This window comes from Mustelus asterias, unplaced genomic scaffold, assembly GCF_964213995.1.
Source record: "Mustelus asterias unplaced genomic scaffold, sMusAst1.hap1.1 HAP1_SCAFFOLD_35, whole genome shotgun sequence".
Taxonomy (NCBI): Eukaryota; Metazoa; Chordata; class Chondrichthyes; order Carcharhiniformes; family Triakidae; genus Mustelus; species Mustelus asterias.
The window spans coordinates 721,222-736,382 of record NW_027590117.1 but is presented as its reverse complement, the minus strand read 5'-3'; the positions used below and the strand labels follow the sequence as shown (position 1 = coordinate 736,382).

General features: G+C 46.0%; 2 protein-coding genes and 1 long non-coding RNA gene across 4 annotated transcripts in view; 2 read left to right on the top strand and 1 right to left on the bottom strand.

Moving 5' to 3' along the window:
• The window catches only part of LOC144482316 (uncharacterized), a 233,002-nt gene that overhangs the window by 156,048 nt on the left and 61,793 nt on the right, over window positions 1–15,161 (top strand). The window lies entirely within an intron of this gene.
• LOC144482317 (uncharacterized) overlaps window positions 1–15,161 on the bottom strand; it is a 474,174-nt gene that overhangs the window by 453,151 nt on the left and 5,862 nt on the right. The gene's annotated exons all lie outside the window — the stretch shown is intronic.
• Window positions 306–14,562, top strand: LOC144482318 (uncharacterized). Of its 2 annotated transcripts, XR_013495933.1 has the most exons (4): window positions 307–548; window positions 1,020–1,166; window positions 8,187–8,361; window positions 13,736–14,562. It is a non-coding gene; the product is annotated as an uncharacterized LOC144482318 (long non-coding RNA). The 2 variants fall into 2 exon arrangements; XR_013495934.1 differs by lacking the exon at window positions 8,187–8,361 and having other exon boundaries at window positions 306–548.

Below are 15,161 nucleotides of genomic sequence, written 5' to 3'. Positions count from 1 at the left end.
GCTGGGAGTGACGATACGCGAGTCGCGCAAGAGCGGCGCATTCCGATTGAGCGGTGGGTTACGATTGGCTGAAGAAGATGTCAATCATATTGAGGGCGTGTGTTGCCATCAGCGCGGTCTGCGATTGGTTAGAATTGGGAGCGTCATTTTCAGTGGTCTCACAGTTCAGCCGGTTGGAGCTCAGGGATTGGATAAAGTAGCTGTCACTCAGTCGGCGCAGAGCGGCCATTGGATAACCGCGATGCGTCAATTCCCGATTGGTTCTCCCAGCTGTCGGTCACAGGCCGTTGGCGGGGATTTACCCCGGGCCCATCAGACACCGCGCGGAGCGGCAGCAAATGTTCCTTTAGTGGCTTCAGTCCCCGGGCCCGGATCCTGAGCCCGCGGCGGGGCTCCGGATGGGGGAAGGGTTTTTGGTCGCGGGAATCCCGCCCTGCCCGGCTGTAAATGGAGCGGCACCGTGGTTCGCACTGCTGCCTCACAGCGCCAGGGACCCGAGTTCGATTACGGCTTGGATCACTGTCTGTGTGGAGTTTGCACGTCTCCCAGTGGGTCTCCTCCGGGTGCTCCGGTTTCCTCCCAAAGTCCAAAGATATGCTTGGCCATGCTAAATTGCCCCTTAGTGTCAGGGGGCCAGCTAGGATAAATGCATGAGGTTATGGAGATCGGACCTGGTGGGATTGTGGTTGGTACAGACTCGATGGGCCGAATGGCCTCCTTCTGCGTTGCAGGATTCTATAAATCCGCAGCTCAGGGTTTCCAATGGCAGCTTCCTGTGTAAACATATCATGCTGCAGATCCCCAGTCTCAGCAATGCCGGTGTTACAAACTCCACTGGAGTCAGACCAATCAGTACATAAACTGGAATTTTCCTGAGCTCTGTGTGTGGGGCTCAGTTTGCAGAGGCCACGGTTAGATACTGGGATCTTCCTGTGCTCTGTTTTGGGGTGGGGCTTGCTTACTCTGAGTGGATCTCCCTTACTGTTTGGTTTTAATTATAGCCTCTCTCTCTCTTACAGACTGAGCAGAATGGCCTGATCTGATGACACACATTGAGATGGAGGAGCTGCCGCTCGAGATGAAGATGATTGAGAACTCCAGCTTTCTCTACACTCGTTTACTGAGGCCGAACCCTTCATTTATCATTAGTTTTCCCAGGATGTCAGGTACATTACCATCTTCATCTGCTGTGCACACTGACCTGACAGTGGGAAGGTATTGGAGCAGGACAGTGCAATCAACCATGTCAAAGGTGTGGACAGGTTGAGAAGGATAAGGAGGGAGTTTTGCTGAGTAAGACTGCATTTACCCCGTTCCAATCTTTTCTTTCTGGTCATATGCAGAATATAACCTGCAATGATTTCTCTTCCCTCTCCTCTTACCACCCAAATCGTCCAAGGATCTATCCTTGACTCCCTCCAATTTTTCATCTACACTTTCTCCCTCAGTGACATTATCTGAAAGCACAGTGTTAGTTTTCACATGTATGCTGATAACACCCAGCTCGACCCCACCATCACCTCTCACAACCAATCCCCTGTAATTAAATTATTAGATTCCTTCTCCGACCTCTAGTACTGGCTAAGCAGAGAATTCCCCCAATTAAATATTTGGAAAACCAATGTTCCCACCCCAAATTCCGTTCCCAGTCACTGACTCCATCTCCCCCAACTGATCACTGTCCGACGTTGAAACAAACCCTCATAATCTTGGTACCTCATTAGATTCGGAAATGAGATTCTGACCACATATCTGTTCCTTTACCAAGATCACCTATTACCAGCTGCGTAACATCACACATTCTTTGTAATACCTCAGCTCACACGTACCTGAAACCCTCATCCATGTTTTTGTTAGCTTGAGACTTGACAATTCAAGCACACTCCTGCTGCAGATTTCCTTCCCTAAAGGACATTAGTGAACCAGATAGGGTTTTATGACAAGCAACAATTAGATTGTTGATTGCAGATTCATATTGAATTCAAATTTCACAATCTGCCCTGTTGGGTTTTGAACCCAGGTCCCCAGAACATTACCCAGAGTCTCTGGATCACTAGCCCATGATGCCACTGCCTCCCTTAATCAATGTCAGGACTGGAATTTGAACGCACGCCTCGAGAGGAGACAGTGACCTGAACGCAGCACCTTCGATGACTCGGCCATCCTGACACAGACTATGTATTTCACTCCTCTGCCACTTTCTGGTTCCCGTTTATTTCCCAGTCTCTACCTCAGGAGCTTATGTTCACTTTCGCCTCTCTCTTTATTTTTTATATATTTGAAGAAGCTCTTTCTGATTCTTTTTATATTACTTGTTCATTTACATTTGTAGTTCATCTTCTTCCACGTTAGTATTTTTTTGGTCATCATTTGTTGGTTTTAGGAACTTCCCCAATGCTCTGTCTTCCTACTAATATATGAAACGTCTCTGTTCGTCTTTCAGTTTAATGCAATCTTTAACTTCCTCGTTTAACCGTGGTTGATTTATTCCCTTCCCCAGAATCCTTGTTTGTCACTGGTATATATTTTTGTTGTGAGTCAAAAACTATTTTCATACTGTATGTCATTGCTGATCGATCGTCTTTTCTGCTAAATATCTTTTGCAGTCCAGCCAACTCTGTTCTCATTCTTTTGCAATTACCCTGATTTAAGTTGACCACAGTTGCTTCTGACCCAAGTTTGCACTCTCAAACTGAATGCTAAATTCCACCATGTTAATGTCACTGTTTCCCAGCGGAGCATTTACTCTGATTGTTTATGAAAGCTGTATCATTACACATTACAATATTCAAACTGGCCTGATTTCTGCTCGGATCCACAAAATATTCTTCATGGAAACTGTGCCGAATGCACTCTGAATTCTTCCTCATGGCTACCTCTGCAAACTTGATTGTCCGAATCCACAGGAAGATTAAAGTCAGCCATGATTAATGTACTGCCTTTTCCTTCATATCCTTGTTATCTCCTGATTCATTCCCCACCATACAGTATATAAACTGTCAGGAGCCAATAGACTACTCCCACCAGTGTCTTCTTCCCCTTGTTATTTTTTCCCTTCACCCATATGGATTTTACATTTTCTGATCCAAGATCATTTCTTGCTGTTGTCCTTATTCCATCTCATATTAACAAAGTTACCCCAACACACTTTCCTTCCTGCCTGTCCTTAAAGAAAGTCACATACCTCTGAATATATTGTCACCAGCTTTGATCTCCTTGTAATCTCTGTAATGGCGAGAAGATTTTTGCTCATTTTGTGTCATTTGTTCATTGGTTCACTCCACATTTTGTGCCAAATTAAAATATTCATTTACATAAAGAGCCATTAATTTTGTCCTTTTTCCCATTTTTCTTCCCTTTGCCTCTATTTTCAGCTATTTTCTTTTTCTATATGTCCATTTTGTCACTTTCTGTCACAGTCTGGGCATCATTACCTAAAGAGCTGCGTTGCAATGCTGCCATATCCTTTTGCTTAGTTAGCCTACATATCCCTCCCCAGAACCACCACCCCATTCCCCTTGCCCCTTTTTGATTAAAGCTCTTTCTACTTTCCTAATTATGCACTTTGCAAGAACACTGGCCCCAGCATGGTTCAGATGTAGGCCGTCCCAACTGTACAGCACCGCCCCCCCCTTTTCCCCAGTATTGACACCAGTGCCCACGAACCGAAACCCACTTCTCCCACATCAGTCTTTCAACCACGTATTCATCTCTCGAATTTGATGTATCCTTTGTCAATTTGCACAAGGTTCAGGCAATTATCCAGTGATTATAACTTTGGAGGTTCTGTTGTTTAATTTAGTGCCAAGCTCCTCAAACTCCCCATGCAGAACCTCTTCCCTCATTCTATCTGAGTGATTGGTTGCCATGTGGACCACGGCAAAGGGACTTTCCTCCTCCCACTGCAAGTTCCTCTCCAGCCAGGAGCAGTTGTCCTGAACCCTGCCACCAGGCAGGCAACACAGCCACTTGGATTCTCGCTCCTTGGTACAGAGAACAATGTCACTTCCCCTCACTATAGTGTCCACTCATTCTAATGTGCTTCCCTCACTTGAATGGCATCCTATACCACAGTGCCAAGGTCAGTCAGCTCATTCACCCTGCAGCCCCCACTCTCATCCAAAGCTGAAAGATGCTCAAAGTTATTGGACAGTTGCAGAGGCTGCCATAGCTGCCCTCTGAGTCCCCTTATCTGCCTCAGATGTAGTCACTCCCTCCTGTCCCTGACCACTTTTCAAATCTGAAGATTCTATCACTACCTGTCAGGATCCATCCCTTGCCAATTTAGTTTAAATCCATCTCAACAGCACTAACAAAGCTCCCCGTGAGGATGGTGGTCCCATTCCTGTTCAGATGTAATCTGTCCAACTTGTACAGGTCCCAGCTCAGCCAGAGATGGTCCCAATGCCCCAAGAATCTAAAACCCTCCCTGCTATATAATCTCTCCAGCCATGCAGTCATCTGCTCCACCTATTCTCATTAATGTATCTCCCCTGAAGGTGCTGACTCTGACAGGGTTCAGTTCTACACTCACTGGTCCCTCTCTCTCCTCCCCTGAAGGCGATGTCTCTGGGTGGGTTCAGTTCCACACATTCTGGTTCCTTTCTCTCAGTAAGAAGTCTCACAACGCCAGATTAAAGTCCAACAGGTTTATTTGGTAGCAAATACCATAAGCTTTCAGAGCACAGCTCCTTTGTCAGATGGAGTGGATATCTGTTCTCAAACAGGGCACAGACACAGCAATCAAATTACAGAATACTGATTAGAATGCAAATCTCTACAGCCAGCCAGGTCTTAAATGTACAGACAATGTGGGTGGAGGGAGCATTCAACACAGGTTAAAGAGATGTGTATTGTCTCCAGACAGTACAGCTAGTGAAATTCTGCAAGTCCAGGAGGCAAGCTGTGGGGGTTACTGATAATGTGACATAAATCCAACATCCCGGTTTAGGCCGTCCTCATGTGTGCGGAACTTGGCTATCAGTTTCTGCTCAGCGACTCTGCGCTGTCGTGTGTCGTGAAGGCCGCCTTGGAGAACGCTTACCTGAAGATCCAAGGCTGAATGCCCGTGACTGCTTTCTCTCATACATAGAAAAATGTTGCCTGGTCTTGAGGGTGTTGACTCTGAGGAGAGGTTGAATAAATGCGGATTGTTTTGACTGAAAAGACAGAGGCTGAGGGGAGACCTGATAAGAGGTTTACAAAATTGTGAGAGGCATAGACAGGGTGGATAATCAGAGGCTTTCTCCAAGGGTGGAAGTGCCAATTACAAGGGGGCACATGTTCAAGGTGAGAGGGGGAAAGTTTAAGGGAGATGTGTAGGGGAAATTTTTCATGCAGAGTGGTGGATGCCTGGAATATGTTGCCACAGGAGGTGGTGGAAGCAGGCACATTAACAACATGTAAGAGACATCTGGATTGGTCCATGAATAGGGAGGGAACAGAGAGATACGGACTAAGTCAGGTTTTTTAAGTTTAGTTCGGGCATCATTTCGGTCCAGGCTTGGAGGGCCGAAGGGTCTGTTCTTGCGCTGCACTTTTCTTTGTTTTCTATAAACAGCGAATAGAAGCAAGAGTAGGCCATTCGGCCCATTGAGCCTGCTCTACCATTCATTATGATCATCGCTGATCAAATTCTCTTTCCTGATCCCACCTCCCACCCATATCCCTTAATCCTTTTCGCCCCAAGAGCTACATTTAATTCCTTCTTGACATCACACATTTTGGCCTCAGCTATTTTCTGCATAAGCGATTTCCACAGATTCACCACTCTCTGGTGGAGAAATTTCTCCTCACCTCGGTCTTAAAAGTTTACCCTTTATCCTTACACAAAAGATATCGGTAACATTCTTCCTGAATCTACCCTTTCTAGTCCTCTTAGAATTTTATAAGTTCCTATGAGACCCCCCTCAATCTTCTAAACTCCAGTGAACATAATCCTAACTGACTTCATCTTTCTTCATATGACACTTGCCATCCCATGAATCAACCTGGTGAACCTTCGCTGCACTCCCCCTGTAGCAAGGACATCCTTCCTCAGAAAAGGACACCAAAACTGCACACAATACTCCAGGTGTGGCCTCATCCTTGCCCGAAACAACTGCAGTCAAATATCCCTATTCCTGGACACAAATCCTCTCGCTCTCAAGGCCAATGTACCATTTGCCGTCTTTTTGTCTGCTGTACCGACACGCTTACTTTCAGGGACTGAACAAAGAAGAGTACAGCACAGGAAAAGGCCCTCGAGCCCACCAAGTCTGTTCCGATGCAGGTGCCTCGTGTAATGACTTCAATCAGGCCATTGAGGTTAGCCTATTGGAGAATGAACTCCCTGATTAAGGATCCAATTAATGGGCCAATCAGGGAGTCTTTGCCTTGTACTTAACTGGGAGTGTCAATTCCTCTAATACCCCCGGAGGGAGACTGCTAACTGTTAGCACTCTGTGTACTGCTGTTAGAGTTGTAAATAAGGGGGTTTTGATGAAGGAACTTCTGCCTCCGCAGACTTATTACACCTCTCTCAGCTAATATTTTCTTGCCTCGATGTGGTCCATATCCCTCTGTTCCCTGCTGATTCATGTATCTATCCAGATGCCTCTTGAACGTTGTTACAGCATCTGCTTCCACTACTTCCTCTGACAGCACGTTCCAGGCATTCACCACTCTCTGTCTGAAAAACTTGCCCCTTACATCTCTTTTAAACTTTCCCTCTCTCACTCTCACCTTTGTCTCGAGTTATTGACCCCTCGACCCTGGGAAAAAGACTCTGACAATCCACTCTATCCAACCCTGTCATAATCTTGTAAACATTTCTCAGGTCCCCTCATACTCCGATGCTCCAAAGAAAACAATCCACGTTTGTTCAACCTTCTTCATAGTCCGTATCCTCCAAACCAGGCAACATCCTGGAAAATCTCTTCTGCACCCTTTCCAATGCATCAACATTCTTCCGGAAGTGTGGCGACCAGAATTGTACACAATACTCCAAATGTGGCCTAACCAAACTCCTATGCATTAAGACTTGATTGTACTGACTGATGCACAAGGACACCGAGGTCTCGCTGAGTATCCACCTCTCTTAATTTACACCCCTTCAAATAATAATCTGCCGTCCTATTTTTGCTACTGAAGTGAATAATGAAGTGGTCACCGCATATATTACCCACATTATACTACATCTGCCGTGCAGATGCCCACACACTCAGCCTGTCCAAGTCACGCTGGAGGATCTCTGCATGCTCCTCACAGCTGACCCTCCCACCCAATATTGTATCATCTCCATATTTGGAGATAATACATTTAGTTCCCACGTCCAAATCATTAATATATAATATGAACAGTTGGGGTCCTAGCGCAGATCCCTGCGGTCCTCCATGAATCACTGCCTTCCAATTGGAAAAAGATCCATTTATGCCATGTTTTTACTTCCTGTCTGTTAATCAGCTTTCTATCCATCTCAAGACGCTACCCACAATCCCATGTACTTTACCTTTACATAGTAGAGGGGCGGCACAATGGTTACCACTGCTGTCTCACAGCGCCAAGGACCCAGGTTCGATTCCCGGCTTGGGTCACTGTCTGTGTGGAGTCTGCACGTTCCCTCCGTGTGTGTGTGTGTTTCCTCTGGGTACTCCAGTTCCTCCCACAGTCTGAACGACGTGCTGGTTCGGTGCATTGGTCATGCTAAATTCTCCCTCAGTCTACCTGAACAGCCGCCGGAGTATGGCGACGAGGGGATTTTCACAATAACTTCATTGCAGTGTTAATGTAAACCTACTTGTGACACAAATAAACAAACTTTAACCTTTAACAATTAAAAACATTGTGAGCGACTCTGTCGAAAGTCTTCTGAAATTCTAAATAAACAACATCCACCGGTTCTTCCTGGTCAACTCTACTAGTTACATCCTCGAAGAACTTCAGTAGTTTTATCAAGCATGATTTCCCTTTTGTAAATCCATGCCGACTTTATCTGATCATAATACAACTTTCCAAACACTTGGTAATGGGCTCGAGCAGCTGCCCTACGACTGACGTTCGGCTGACTGGTCATTGGTTCCCTCTTTCCTCTCTACCTCTGTTTTTGAATACAGGGTTTAGATTAGTTACCTCTCTATCCCTTGAAAGTAGTGACTCTGGCTGGGTTCAGTTCTACACTCACTGGTTCCTCTCTCTCTCTCCTGAAGGTGCTGACTCTGGCTGGGTTCAGTTCTACACTCACTGGTTCCTCTCTCTCTACTGAAGGTGCTGTCTCTGGCTGGATTCTGTTCAGACACTGGAAATCTGCAATAAAAGTAGAAAAGAAAGCTCAGCAGATTGGGCAGCATCTGTTTAGAGAGAGAAACAGAGTTCGTGTTTCAGGTTTGTGACCTTTCATCAGAACTTGAAAACATAGAAACTGGGAAGAGGAGTCGGCCATTCGGCCCTTCGTGTCTGTTCCATCATTCAATGTGATCATGGCTGATCCTATATCTCAATTCCATATTCTGTTTTTTCCCAATACCCCTTGATGCAATTAAAATCTTTAAAAAATCTCTCTCTCCTTCTTGAACTTATGCAGTGACTTGGTCTTCACAGCTTCTTTGGTAGAGAATTCCATAGGTTCACCACCCTCTTGAGTGAAGAAATTTCCCCTCATCTCATTCCTAAATGGTGTACCCCGTATCCTAAGACTGAGCTCCCTTGTTTTACATTCAAAGAACAAAGAAAATTACAGCACAGGAACAGGCCCTTCAGCCCTCGAAGCCTGCACCGACCATGCTGCCCGACTGAACTAAAACCCCCTACCCTTCCGGGGACCATATCCCTCTATTCCCATCCTATTCATGTATTTGTCAAGACGCCCCTTAAAAGTCACTACCGTATTCACTTCCACTACCTCCCCTGGCAACGGGTTCCAGGCACCCACTACTCTCTGTGTAAAAAATCTGCCTCCTACATCTTCTTTAAACCTTGCCCCTGGCACCTTCAACCTGTGCCCCCTGGTTATTGACTCTTCCATCCTGGGAAAAAGCTTCTGACTATCCACTCTGTCCATGCCTCTCATAATCTTGTAGACGTCTATCAGGTCGCCCTTCAACCTCTGTCGTTCCAGTGAGAACAAACCAAGTTTCTCCAACCTCTCCTCATAGCTAATGCCCTCCATACCAAGCAACATCCTGGTAAACCTTTTCTGCACTCTCTCCAAAGCCTCCACGTCCTTCTGGTAGTGTGGCGACCAGAACTGGACGCAGTATTCCAAATGTAGCCTAACCAACGTTCTATATAACTGCAACATCATATGCCAACTTTTATACTCTATGCCCCGTCCAATAAAGGCAAGCATGCCATATGCCTTCTTCACCACCTTTTCCACCTGTGCTGCCACCTCTAAGGATCTGTGGACTTGCACACCCAGATCCCTCTCCGTGTCTATACTCCTGATGGGTCTACCATTTATTGTACAGCTCCCCCCTGCATTATAGAAATCATAGAAACCCTACAGTGCAGAAGGAGGCCATTCGGCCCATCGAGTCTGCACCGACCACAATCCCACCCCACATATTTTACCCGCTAATCCCTCTAACCTACGCATCCCAGGACTCTAAGGGGCAATTTTTAACCTGGCCAATCAACCTAACCCGCACATCTTTGGACTGTGGGAGGAAACCGGAGCATCCGGAGGAAACCCACGCAGACACGAGGAGAATGTGCAAAACTCCACACACACAGTGACCCGAGCCGGGAATCGAACCCGGGACCCTGGAGCTGTGAAGCAGCAGTGCTAACCACTGTGCTACCGTGCCGCCCATTAGATCTACCAAAATGCATCACTTCGCATTTATCTGGATTAAATTCCATCTGCCATTTCTCCGTCCAATTTTCCAGCCTATCTATATCCTGCTGTATTCTCTGACAATGTTCATCACTATCCGCAACTCCAGCAGTCTTTGTGTCGTCCGCAAACTTACTAATCAGACCAGCTACATCTTCTTCCAAATCATTTATATATATCACAAACAGCAGAGGTCCCAGTACAGAGCCCTGCGGAACACCACTAGTCACAAATCTCCAATCAGAAAAAGACCCCTCCACTGCTACCCTCTGTCTTCTATGGCCAAGCCAGTTCTGTACCCATCTAGCTAGTTCACCTTTGATCCCGTGAGATTTAATCTTTTGCACCAGTCTGCCATGAGGGACCTTGTCAAATGCTTTACTAAAATCCATGTCGACGACATCCACGGCCCTTCCCTCGCCTATCATTTTTGTCACCTCCTCAAAAAACTCAACCAAATTTGTGAGGCATGACCTCCCTCGTATAAAACCATGTTGTCTATCGCTAATGAGACTATTCAGTTCTAAATGTGTATAGATCCTATCTCTAAGAATCTTCTCCAACAATTTCCCTACCACGGACGTCAAGCTCACTGGCCTATAATTACCCCGGTTATCCTTGCTACCCTTCTTAAATAACGGGACCACATTTGCTATCCTCCAATCCTCTGGGACCTCACCTGTGTCCAATGAAGAAACAAAGATTTCTGTTAGAGGCCCAGCAATTTCATCTCTTGTCTCTCTCAATAATCTAGGACAGATGCCATCTGGCCCTGGGGATTTGTCTACCTTTATGCTTCCTAAAACACCTAACACTTCCTCCCTTGTAATTGCGATTTGTTCTAACGGGTCTACACATCCCTCTGAGACACTACCAATCAACGTGTCCCTCTTCTTTGTGAATACTGATGCAAAGTATTCATTTAGGATCTCACCTACTTCCTTGGCTTCGAAGCATAATTCCCTTCCTTTGTTCTTGAGAGGTCCGACTCTTTCTCTGACAACCCTCTTGTTCCTAACATATGTATAAAATGCCTTGGGATTCTCCTTAATGAAGGGGCAGCGCTCCGAACCTAGTGGCTTGTGCTACCAAATAAACCTGTTTGACTTTAACCTGGTGTTGTGAGACTTCTTGCTGTGTTTATCCCAGTCCAACGCCGGCATCTCCACATCATATTCTCCTTAACCATGAGTGCAACTCCCCCACCCCTTTTACATCCCCCTCTATCCCACCTGAAACATCTGTATCCTGGAATGTTAAGCTGCCAATCCTGTCCTTCCCTTAACCAAGTCTCTGTAATGGCAACAACATCGTACTTCCTAGTACTAATCCAAGCTCTAAGTTCATCTGCCTTGCATGTTACACTTCTCGCTTTGAAACAGATGCACTTCAGTCCACCAGATCCTCTTTGATTATAAACCCCACCCTGCCTGCTGTTTCTCTGGGTCTTACTGGCCTGGTTCTCTGGTTCTCCTTCAGCTAATTCACCTTTGCTTTGGTTCCCACCCCCCTGCTAAACTAGTTTAAATCCTTCCATGTGACATTAGCAAACCTCCCGGCCAGAATATTTGTGCCCTCCCAGTTTAGATGCAACCTGCCCTTCTTGTACAGGTCCCATCTGCCCCGAAAGAGACTCCAATCGTCCAGATATCTGAAACCCTCCCTCCTACACCAGCCACGTGTTGAGCTGCACTATCCTTCTATTCCTAGCCTCACTGGCATGTGGCACAGGGAGTAATCCTGTGATTACAACCCTCGAGATCCTGCTTTTTAACTTTCTACCTCACTCCCTAAACTGCTGCTGCAGGACCTCATCACTCCTCTTACCTATGTCGTTAGTACCAATATGTACCACGACCTCTGGCTGTTCACCCTCTCCCTTCAGAATGCTTTCTGTCTGTTCAGTGACATCCTGGACCCTGGCACCAGGGAGGCAACATACCATCCTGGAGTCTCTTTCACGTCCACAGAAACGCCTATCTACACCCCTAACTATAGAATCCCCTATAACTATTGTTCTCGTGCTCTTTGTCCCTCCCTGCTTAACAACAGAGCCAGCCATGGTGCCACTGCTTTGGCTGCTGCTGCTGTTATTCCCTGATAGCCCATCTCCCCCAACAGTTTCCACAATGGTATACTTGTTAGAGAGGGGGATGACCACAGGGGATTCCTGCACTGACTGCCTGCCCCTTCTGGCGGTCACCCATCCACCTGCCTGCACCTTGGGTGTGACCACATCTCTAAAGCTCCTATCTATGATGCTTTCCGCCTCCTTCATGCTCCTAAGGGCATCCAACTGCTGTTCCAACCTATCCATGCAGTCTGAAAGGAGCTGCAATTGGGTGCACTTTCTGCAGACATAGTTGTCCGAGATGCTGGAAGCCCCGGATCTCCCACATCCCAGAAGTGCAACACTTAACCCCACCAACCGACAGTTCGAGCACCAATTAAATTATTTGAGAAAATTTATAAAACTCTTACCTTCACTTTTACCTACTCACAGTGGCCTTATTTTTGGTTCGAGGAGGGAGCGAGGGAAACACTAATGTAGTGTTTCGGGTTTACCGCTCCTTGACACCAGATCTTCAGCTTCCCACTTCTTGGTAAATGTTGCTGGTCTGACTTCTCCCAGAATGCACCAGTGAAGTCCCTCAGCTGCCTCGACCGGATGCTCTAACTCCTGTTTATCACTGGAGGTGATCTTCCGCTTTCCATTTCTTGGTAAATGTCGCGGGTTCCCCAACCACGGAAAACATCCTTCCTGCATGTCGTCTGTCCAGCCCTGTTAGAATTTTATATGTTTTAATCAGATCTCATCTGATCCTTTCTTTTCTGTGTTTCACACCAAAGTGTATAACTTCACATTTAGCCGCATTGTGCTGCATCTGCCATGTGTTTGCGCACTCACTCAAGTTGTCCAAATCACCTTGAAGCCTCCTTGCATCCTCCTCACAATTCTGCCCAGTTTTGTGTTGTCAGCAAACGTGGAAATGTTACGTTTGGTTCCCTCATCCAGGTCGTATATGTGAATACGTGCTGAAAAATGGGATGAGAATAGATAGGTGCTGATGGCCGGTGCATACACGAGGGGCTGAATGGCCTCTTTCTGTGCTGTAAAATTCGATGACTCTCTGACCTCTTAAAGAAGTCATTCATTTGGGAACTCCTGAGATAATGATTGGTTCGATAGAAATAAAGATCTCTTGTCTTTTCTCTGGTGTCTTACACTTTGCTCCTTGCTTCCTGACAGGAATCTCCAAACTGGGGGAATTGTGGATCCTGGTGACATCACCCTGTTGGGGATGAAGCTATTGTCACAGAGTCCTGTGTTGTCAATGTACCGACCCGTTACCATAGTTACCCAGTTTCACTGGATGTTGGCAGAATGTTTACCATCGGTTTGGTGGTCGACCTGCCAGCTGTTCATATGGAATACAGATGCTGTGAGTGAGCATTGTCCACCTCCCACTTACAGCAATGACAGTGACAACCTGCATCATTTCCTATTGGGACTAGAGTCATAGTCATAGAGTGACAGAGATTTACAGCTGGAAACAGGCCCTTCAGCCCAACTCATCCATGCTGCCCAGATTTTGCCATTAAACTAGTCCAAGTGCCTGCGTTTGCCCCATATTCCTCCATACCAATCTTACCCATGTAACTATCTAAGTGCTTTTTAAAAGGCAAAATTGTAACCACCTCTACTACTACCTCTGGCAGTTCGTTCCAGACACTCACCACCGTCTGTGCAAAAATTGCCCCTCTGGACCCTTTTGTGTTTCTCCCCTCTCACTTTAAACCTACGCCCTCCACTTTTAAACTCCACGATCTTTGAGAAAAGACATTGACTATCGAGCTGATCTATAGCCCTCATTATTTTATAGATCTCTTTCTAATTTAATAATATTCTTTCTATAATAGGGTCACCAGAACTGCATACGGTATTCCTAGTGTGGCCTTCCCAATGTCTTGTGCAACTTCAACATGATGTGCGAAATCCTATGTGAGGATAAATGGGCCAATACATTGCATTGCCATTCCTATAGTTGTTAATGAGTGAAAAAGCCAGTGTTTAATGAAATGCCCCAGGTGGAAATCTACTCGAATGTAACAACACTGCAAAATCCTCAATTATTGTTGTTTCTGCTCAACCAGCCCTGGAAGCCCCGGTTGGTCTGCAGTTGGAGATGAAGAATAGCCAAATCTCAACAACTTGCTGACAAACATCAAAATTCAGCTGCTTTGGAGCAAGGCGATCCTCGAACAGGCCATTCAGAGTAGCCAAAACCCTGGAACTGGAGAACAGAGATGGAGTGAGCAAGGCCGGATTCTCGAGTTGTCAAAATGGGACCTCATCCATTGATGGAGTCTCCTACTCCAGTTCTCACCCCTTCTGACATTGTTGGACGGTTTGAAGTGGAGGAAATTAGTCAGGGTGGAAGTGGTGACGAGATTCACAGTCACTCCGTTAGCTTCGAGACCATTTTTAAGGCAATATGTGCAGCGACTCCACTCTGGGGTGGATGTCAGATCAGCCCATCAGGTAGATGGAGACCGAGAGCACAGACGAGGCCATTGAGCCCCAATACTTTCTTAAATGCTCCGTTGTGCAGTTCAAAAACTAGAAGTCTGGGATTCGAGCCACGTTACGCAGGTGACTGGAAAAAGCACCATCGGATTAATCAGACCACTTGCCCATACCAGAAAGACGAAAAGCCCAGCAGAGAGACGTCAACATGTATTTTCACTTTTAATGTTTCTTCTTTACTCTAAATAACTTATTGTGTTTGTATAATTATCATAAATGTTTCACATTAAAACAAATACGCAGAATATTTAGCATTGCTGGAGAAGTGTAACTGGGAACAATGCTCTGTTCATTCAATTTGGGGATCACTTCCTGACAGAGGAAGATTGGGACATGACAGCTTCTCCCTATCAGCTCCTTCCAATTCCCTCCACAATCCTGAACACCTCTATCAAATCTCCTCTCAACCTTCTCTTCACCAAAGACCCAAATTCTCCAATCTACCGATGTAACTGAACTTTCTCATCCCTGGACTCATGCCCAGAGATTTATTACACCCTTGCTAATGCATTCACACCCTTTCTAAACACTGCTGTCCAGATCAGAGTGCAATACTCCAATTGAGGCCAAACCAGGGTTTTTTACAGGTTTCCCACAACTTGCTTCCTCTTGTTCGCTATGCCCTGATGTATAAAGCTCACAATCCCAAATGCTTTAGTCACCACACTCTCAACCTGCCACCTAAACAGCAATTATTAGGATCACATTTGACCACAGGTCCCTTGTTCCTGCATGCCTTTACAATTGTGTATCATTTCT